This window comes from Vulpes lagopus, chromosome 4 (assembly GCF_018345385.1).
Source record: "Vulpes lagopus strain Blue_001 chromosome 4, ASM1834538v1, whole genome shotgun sequence".
In the NCBI taxonomy this organism is placed as follows: domain Eukaryota; kingdom Metazoa; phylum Chordata; class Mammalia; order Carnivora; family Canidae; genus Vulpes; species Vulpes lagopus.
In genome coordinates, this window is record NC_054827.1 from 1303438 (window position 1) to 1311726 (window position 8289).

The following is an 8289-nucleotide window of genomic DNA, read 5'->3' on the forward strand; positions in this document are numbered from 1 at the left end:
AATAGAGGAAAATTCAACAGATAAATCATCCCTGGTCACAGAACAACATACATGGATATCACTTTACTGAACTACAATAAATATATACAGAACAGGGTCCAGAAGAATATATACGAGGTCCTTTAAACAGTATAAATAGATGGTAATCCTCCCAGAAGGGACGGGTTACAGGTTGTTGTCAGGATCCTCTTGTAATCTGTATTTTCAGATTTTTTTTTTCCCTATGTTAAGTATGAGTTGCTTTTGTGATAAGAAAAAAAGTAGAAGCAATAAAACAGCAAACAGGAAAAAAGAAAAGAACGATCTGGTATATCCAGGATTATATTTAATATGTCACACCGAGCATGGTCAGCTACAGGGAGAGCGGATATGGGAAGGGGACCCAGAGGAGGAGGGAGGCCCTGCTGGCTCTTGATTTCAGGCAAGCCTGCCCTGCTGGCTCCCCTCCATCCCAAGTTTGTGAGCACCTTCCAGCTCCCGGTGGGGGAAACAATACACCACCTGACCAAGCCAGTCCTGACACCGAATGAGATCAGCCATGGAAAGTCGTCAGCGATTGCCTAGAACCCAATGTTAAACAATAGCTATTGTGAGTTAGGGCAGAAAACGCCCTCTAGGACTATTTATTTTGACCTGTTATTTCAACCCACGCTTTCTTTCCAGCACTTTGGTTTAGTACGTGTTATCATCTTCTTAATTTTTTGTTGCTTTTTACAATGATACAACTTAGTTCTGGGCCGAGGGAGCTGGGTGGGGGGAGGAAGGGAGTTTAAAATGATTCATGCTTAAAAAAAAAAAAAAAAAAAGTTAAAAAGTTAAGAGAGTTTGAAAAAAAAAAAAAAAAAACTATAAGTGGCCTGAAATCCCAGTTAAATGTTTAATATCTTTTTGGACGCTGAGTGTGAGTAAGGGACAGGGAGGGACAGATGGGTAGGGGGCTATGGGATCAGGCTCACAGACATCCCAGAAATATAGAGATGAAAGTAAAGCAGAGATAAATAAACCAGACCATCCTGTCCCAGGTGTCAGAGGTGGGGTCTTGCTAGAATAGCTACTTGTGACCAATGAAGAATTACCAGACCCTAAAAAGCAAGTAAGCCATTGAAGGTGTTAATTCAGGACTAACATTAGTCCTTACTCAATGGTGAGATCAATAGAGGTGTGAAAAGGATTTAGGTTCCCTGGGGTCTTTCAATAAAAGACCGGCCCTACAGGCCCCCTGGGGGCCTGGCGGGGGCGGGGGGGGGGGGGGGGGGGGGGGCGGGACCCCTTTCACTCCTGAGAGCTCTCTCTGTATGCTTGCTTAATAAACTTCTCTCACTTTACTCACTCTCCTTTGTCCAGGAGAATCATTCTTCGACTCCCTGAGACAAGAACCTCGCTCTCCTGCTTCAAGTGTACTTAGATGCATATTTTCTGTGTGGTACCACAGAATATATGCTGATAGATACTTGCCTTATTATAACCACTCAAGGACAATTCTCTAGGACAATAGGTCAACATGTGCATATGTGTTTAGCTACATTACCATATCCACGGCTGCAAGACATTACATCCTAAGACCATATCATGATTTATTTCATAATTCTCTTACAATGCACATTTGCATTGATTCCGACTTTCCACTATTATGAGCAATAACATGATGAACTTGGACATATTCTTGTGAACTGTCCCGTTTAATCCTTTGGATGAATCTGTAGAATTGGTATTGCTAAGTCAAGTGGGGTATATATTTTTTAAATATGTGTGTAGTCAAATGCTCCATAAGAAAATTTACAGGAACTCACAATCCCACCAGGAGAGCATTAACATGTGTCTTTCTCCATATTCTCTCCCAAATTAGGTCTTCCTGATGAAATTTTGGAATCTAGATGAGGTTTGATGGGGTGAGGTCCGGAGCCAACAACCAAGAAAGAATTCTTGAGACGTCTTTGGTGCAAAATGGTGGTTTTATTAAAGCCCGGGAACAGGACCCGTGGACAGGAAGAGCGGCTGCCCTGGGACAGTGAGGAGTGGCTGGTTATATACCTGGGATTTGGGAGGGGTTTGGGGAGAGCTTACTCTCTAAGGAATTTTGGAAGCAAGGTCTCCAGGCCCCTGAGGGGGCTGGCTGTTGTTGGGAGAAGGTGACTTATTACCGTCTAGTAAAACCTGAGTCATGAGACCCTTCAGATGTGTATCGGTGGGTCATGTGCTTGGGGGATGATCACCAACATGTATCTTGGGGGTTTGGAGATAAAGGAAAACTTCTAAAGGAATTTTTATATGTTAAAGTAGACTCACAGGATCCTGGGGGTCGGGCTAAGATTGCCTCTTGCCCTCAGCCAAGTATGAGCATCGAGGCAGCTGAGTCCCTAGAGAAACGTCCCTCTGCCTGTTTTAAGGACTTGTCAATGTGCTGCCCCAGACTCGTGCCTAGTCCTCAGCTAGCCCTGTGTTCCTCCATCATTGCCAAGCTTTTCCAATTTAGCCAGTCTAAATCTACAGAGCAACCTCTGTAGAATTCTTTATAACTCAAATATTTAAATTTCTGTGTATGTGTGTGTAGCCTCTTCCTAAACACAGCAAAAGATCCCAGTCACAGTTGCAACTAAAACCTCAAAGCAAACTATGCCACCACATCTAACCACAAGAACAAAATCCATAAAATACCTAGAAAAATCATAAAGTATATTTGCATACCTCAGATGGATAAAAGGATACAACTGACTCCAAATAATAAGGAATACTGACACATCAGGTGCACAATTTCCTCGATGTTAAAGAGGCATTACTAATAGCCACCAATTCTCTATGTGAATATACACACTTAATTCAATTCAATCAAAATCCAAATGAACTTTATAAAAACAGATTACGTTTCATTTCTTTTAGTCCACTGGGAGCTATATAAACACCTGACCCTAGCCAGGAGCACGACTAAAAAGGAAAGTTATGAGATTCGTCCCAATATATTTTAAGAGAATAGCAATAGCATAGAAGCTAAACTGTGAGGATCAGGTTCAGAAAGAGGCATGTTAGTTCCAATAAAAGGAATAGAAATTGAAGCACGTAGGTGAGGATTTAGCATTTTAAAGTAAGGTGGGAATGTCAGACATGTTAATCACTCGTTTAAGGAAACAGAGTAAACATTTGACGGGGCAGGGGGTACAAAATGTGATCTCCAATGCATTTCTATATCAAAATATACTCTACTGCAGAGATTCAAATGTAAAGACGCACCATTAAAATACATCTATGATCTTGATATGGGGTAGAGTGTTCTAAGAATGTCCCCAATATCAGGAACTTTAGAAAAAGACCGAGAAACTGGACAATGTAGTAAAATTTCAAAAACTTCTTTATAGCACACTGAAGCAGATTTTAAGCTGCTCTACCTAAAGCAAGTGATGTCTATAAGCATGGCCATCAAGAAGGAAATAAAAAAATACGCAGAACAGACATAAGAACTCAGAAAGGGGAATAATATGACAATATTTTTACAGGGACACAGAACCCTATGCATCGACAGAACAATAGTGTATAACCACAATTAATTATTTTATCGTGCAAGAAAAAGTTGAATTAGTATACAGTGGTGTCTATTTAAGAAGAGATTGAAAGGAACTGTAACTCACCCAGGGGTTTTCCATATGAAAATGTTGCATATAAATCTTTGAAATTTAATTCTTAGGGATAGGCTTTTATCTATTCAAAAATCTTCGACACCTCGAGTGGTTTTATTTCCTAAGGGTTTTGGAAAGTCAAAACAAACACAAACAGTGAATAAACCAAGGGCAGAGACAAGACATCCCTTTTTCAGTTGTGTCATTCTCAGTGTTACTCAGTGTTACTCGAAGTCAGATGTCCTTATCCTTGGGGTGGAGGTGCTGTCCTGCTTCCGTCCCTCCCACCCCCAAATGCTTTTCACAAGTTCTACAGTGAGAGACAAACATTATTTAAGTCTTTGATCCAGAAACCCCTCTGAGCTGACCCGCAGACTACCATGGTTCTCCCAAGACAGGCTTCCAAACTACGTGGTAGAGTCGGTCCCTTACGGATGGGGAGGCTGGAGCAGATCCCAGAACTGTCAGGAGAGGAGATGAGGAGATGCACGGGAAGCAGTCATGGCTTGAACGTGGAGATGAGCAGGAAGGGAGGGCTTTGGTGGTGACCCACATCCAGGGCCTGGTCGTGTCCTCCAGCCGCCTGGGGCTTCGGGGAAGCAGGAGGTTTTGGGGGTCAGATGCTGGTTCAGCTTGGGACCTGGTATAAATCACTAGTGGCGGTGGACACCAGCACCTGGGACTCTGCAGACGGGCAAGGGGGGCTTCGCTGGAGTTCCCGGGCCAAGCTGGGCCCTGACATGTGTGTAACTCCTGTCCTTGAGCACCTGCACCCGGTGGCTTCCCCCGAGGCTCCCCCTCTCCCGACTGTCGGCCAGCAGCCAGCTGGTCATTCAGGAAGGAGTTCTCCGCATGCTGACTCAGGCTCAGGGCACCCTGAGCGCCACCTGCACGCACACCCAGCCCTCGGTATCACGGTGCTCCGTTGACTTCCCTCAGGACCCTCGACGAGCATCCGGAGTGGTCGTGTGTCTGCATCTGCTTGCTGGCGGCCTTTCTTCCCAGGCTCTGAGCGCCAGGCGGGCAACGGGCTGGGTTCCCGCTGTGCCCACCACCAGCTCCAGGCAACCTGCCCCTGTGGGATTTGCACATTAGTATTTACAGCTACCCCTGCAGTTCTGCTCAAACACGTCCCCCAACTTTGTGGGCCAGCCCTGCAACAGACGCTGAACAGCCCTACCTTGCTTTTCGAGATAAAAGCAAGTGTAAAAAATTGAGGATTAAAGCCACTCGGCGATTTTCCATTCCTCCCACTGCAGTTTGGATTCAAATGTTTAAACTTGTGAGCCCAGGGGCGCCCGGGGGGCTGTCGGTGAAGCGTCTGCCTTGGGCTCAGGTCATGATCTCAGGGTCTTGGAATCGAGTCTCGCGTCGGGCTCCCTGCTCAGCCCAGCTCCTCGCGTGTCCTTTCCTGTGTGAGTTTGAACAGATCGTCTCATCTCTGTGCATCTGTTGCCCTCCTTGTAAAAGGGAATAAAAATAGTACCTAGTTACTATGAACAATAGTAACAAATTATGCCGCATGGGTGTTTGCTACCAACCGTCGGTCGTCCCTACTCCACCATCATCTAGGTGGCTTCCCACCCTGCATTCCTCCTAGGATGTGTAAATCCCACAAAATCCCATTGCTATTTTAACCAGATTTGACGACTCATCCTTCTGTTTTTCCTCCTTGAAAAGTCTCTGGGACACGCCTCAGCCCACTGGAGGGGAGTCCTGGAAGGTGGGTGTCCTCAGTTACCTGTTCTGCACAGCGTCTCCCTCTGCCTTGACTTGGGCCCCTTCCACGAACCTTGTCTTGCTGCTCCCTGGGGCAGGATGTCCCCAGCCACAGCCTCCACCTAAGCTCCAACCTGTCCTACGCGACGGCCTCCTTGGCAAATGAATAGTCGCTTTATATCCATGTCCTAAAATGCGGGTGTTATGATTATTCAGCTACGATAAGGCCAACAGATGAGGGGACGACTGCAACTGTAGACAGAATTTATCACTCATGGTCAGAGGGAGCAGGTCACACTCAGCCATGAGGAGCCACGTGGGTCAGTGAAGGAGGCAGAGGGGCTGAGGGAGGAGCCAGGCAAGTGCCTTTGTTGTGGTTTTGAGGGGAAGGAATTGGGGAGGCAGGGGGCGCGGGTTTAGGATCGGGTGTCTGAGTAACCTGGGGGCTGCCCCTGTTGTCTGGCACCTGCCCTGGGGTGATTAGGGCAGGTGGAGAGCCGACCCCCCCCCCCCCCAGTGTGAGATCCTGATAGACTGATAGAGGAGGCGGTCGAGGTGTGGCTGGCTTTGGTTGGCTCCTACCGAAAGAAAGCCTGTGGAGTAGTCAACTATCTGCAGGAATCAGCTAACCCCGGGGCAGGGTTGGGGGGAGGCAGGTCCTCCAGGGTCAGCCAGGTCCCAGACATCCAAGCACCAGGACACAGGGACTAGAAAGTGTGGTTTGCACCCCCTGAGGATGATGTGGAAAGCAGGGTTCCTCCTTGTGTGAGGCAGGGGACCGCCCGCCTTACCTCAGTGGCTCTCGGGCCCCGTGGGACCGCACAGGCTCCGCTCCGACCCAGACTCCCACCCAGACTCCACGCTTCGGCTGCACAGCCAGCCCCCACCTTCCACGTCCCATGCAGGCGACGCCGCGGACTCTCGGCTCACCTCCAGAGACGACACGTGTGACCTGGGCCCAGTAAATGATTAAGCCCTTGTTTTCAATGTTGACCCTAAGTCACTTTCAAGGAAATTTACAGAGTCCCTGTTCTGGGCCAAGCACAAGCAAGGTCACTGGTGCCTTCCTCCCCACCCCTGGGCACAGCCCGGACACAGGGCTCATCCTCCCAGAGGTCTGATGGCCACGGTGACGCCGAAAGTCGTGGGGAAATATTAGTTTAAAAATGAACCATGATGTGGAATCAAGCAAAAGTAGTTGACTGGCAAGGTGGGCCAGAAGATTAGGAAGTTTAAAAGTAGTAGAGGGACTCTGGATAGGAAGACTTCTAGATCATCCTGAGAACTTGGCAATTGAAATATGGTTGTGGGCCTTTCGGTACGCTACCAGTGTTTTATGTAAGACCTGATTCAAGTAAAGCTTTAGACTTTGTTAGAGTCACTATAGGTAACTGCTAGTTATATATTCATCGGTCTTGAAGTAATTTTATTATCTCTATACCCTGAACACTTAAGAGTCAGGGTTAGAATCAGATCAAGGTGTGCTGACCACTACTTCATGGACTACTGTGATCTGTAGTGTTAAGCTCTTTGCTTGGCAGATTATCCTTTATTATTGTGAAGCAACTTGGCCTGACCAAGTTCAATTTCTAAATTGGGTTTTTAAGTTTCTGGCTTTATGTTAATAAAAAACCCCACCCACACACACACACAAATTAACCATGATACAAAGTCACGTGAGGGGACTGTTCAGCTCTACTGCTATGGGGGACGCGGCTCAGTGGGCGAACATCTGCCTTGGGCTCAGGTGGTGATCCCCGGGTCCTGGGATGGAGCCCCCATCTGCTCAGCGGGGACTCTGCTTCTCCCTCTCCCTCTGCTGCTCCTCCTGCTTGTGTCTCTCACTCCGGGTTAAATGAGTAAATAAATAAAATAATTTTTTAAAAATACGGGAACACATCTATCGGGATACAAAATTTGGGGTCTTCACCCTGCTAGGAACTTGCCCTGACCTCAGGGCCAGATCATGAGCAGAGTTTCTCTGGGTAGAGATGAGCTGGAGAGGGTCAGAGAGGAAGCAAGGCAACTCTGCGGCTCCACAGAGACACCCTGAGTCTCGACGGCGACATGGGTCACGCAACAAACTCTCCCAACTGAGCTCTTAGGACCTGTGCTTTTCGTGTTATGCAAACTCTGCTTCAATTAAAAGCAGTAAGATGCGAAGTATAAGCCTTGTAAGAATTGTCTAGAAATTTAAAATGAAGAAACAGGCCGCGGGGAGGAAGCAGGGAAGGGTCGCTTCTATTTGACGTCTCACCGAATTCTCCGGAGAGTTAAATGACTTTCTGAAACTGGGCTACAAATGCAAAGTTTCTTTTTTGCTTTTGTTTTGCCTGGCAGGGCAAGCCCCAGAAGTCTTCAAGGTCATTGACCCCTTTGCTTCAGACGCCCTGGCTGGCTCTGGCCTGGGGGTGAACGCAGATCCGCAGTAGATCCCCAGTGGAGCCCCGTGTCTGGGGAGGACCTGGGGCAGCTCCCAGACCACAAGTGCGTGCTGAGGAAGTGGTGTCTTGTCAGCACTCACCCGCCGGGGCCACCTCTGAAGGTGCTGACCTGATTCAGCCCAGGGACAGCCCCATGGAGTCAGGGGGCAGAGGTCACGTCAAAGACAGGAGCTGCAGGAGGCCCAGCAGGGAAGCTTGGCTTAGGACGCCCACCTGAATAAGCACAGGTGTGTCCTCTCCATCCCTGCTCCTCGGGGACCCTGAGCCTTCCCTGTGCTCGGGGAGTCGTGTGTCTGAGCCCCAGGCACAAGCACATGAGAGCTCACCTGCAAACCCAGTCAGGCTACAGTACTCTATAACATGAACTCAGCGCGCCACCATGGAAACCACCCTCTCCCGTGTGTCATCTCCCTTCCTTCTCTACACACACCCTCGACCAAAACACAGCCCAGGCACCGCTTCCGAGGAGACCACGCATAGGGTAAAGGCGAGGAATGGCAGGTCTCCCTGGAGCCCAG

General features: G+C 48.1%; 1 long non-coding RNA gene across 1 annotated transcript; it reads right to left on the reverse strand.

Annotated features, from left to right (window-relative positions):
• Nucleotides 1-1933: 1933 nt before the first annotated feature.
• LOC121489051 lies at nucleotides 1934-6196 on the reverse strand. Its single transcript, XR_005987252.1, has 2 exons — nucleotides 6119-6196; nucleotides 1934-5068 (listed from the first exon to the last, which is right to left on the reverse strand). It is a non-coding gene; the product is annotated as an uncharacterized LOC121489051 (long non-coding RNA).
• Nucleotides 6197-8289: the final 2093 nt, after the last annotated feature.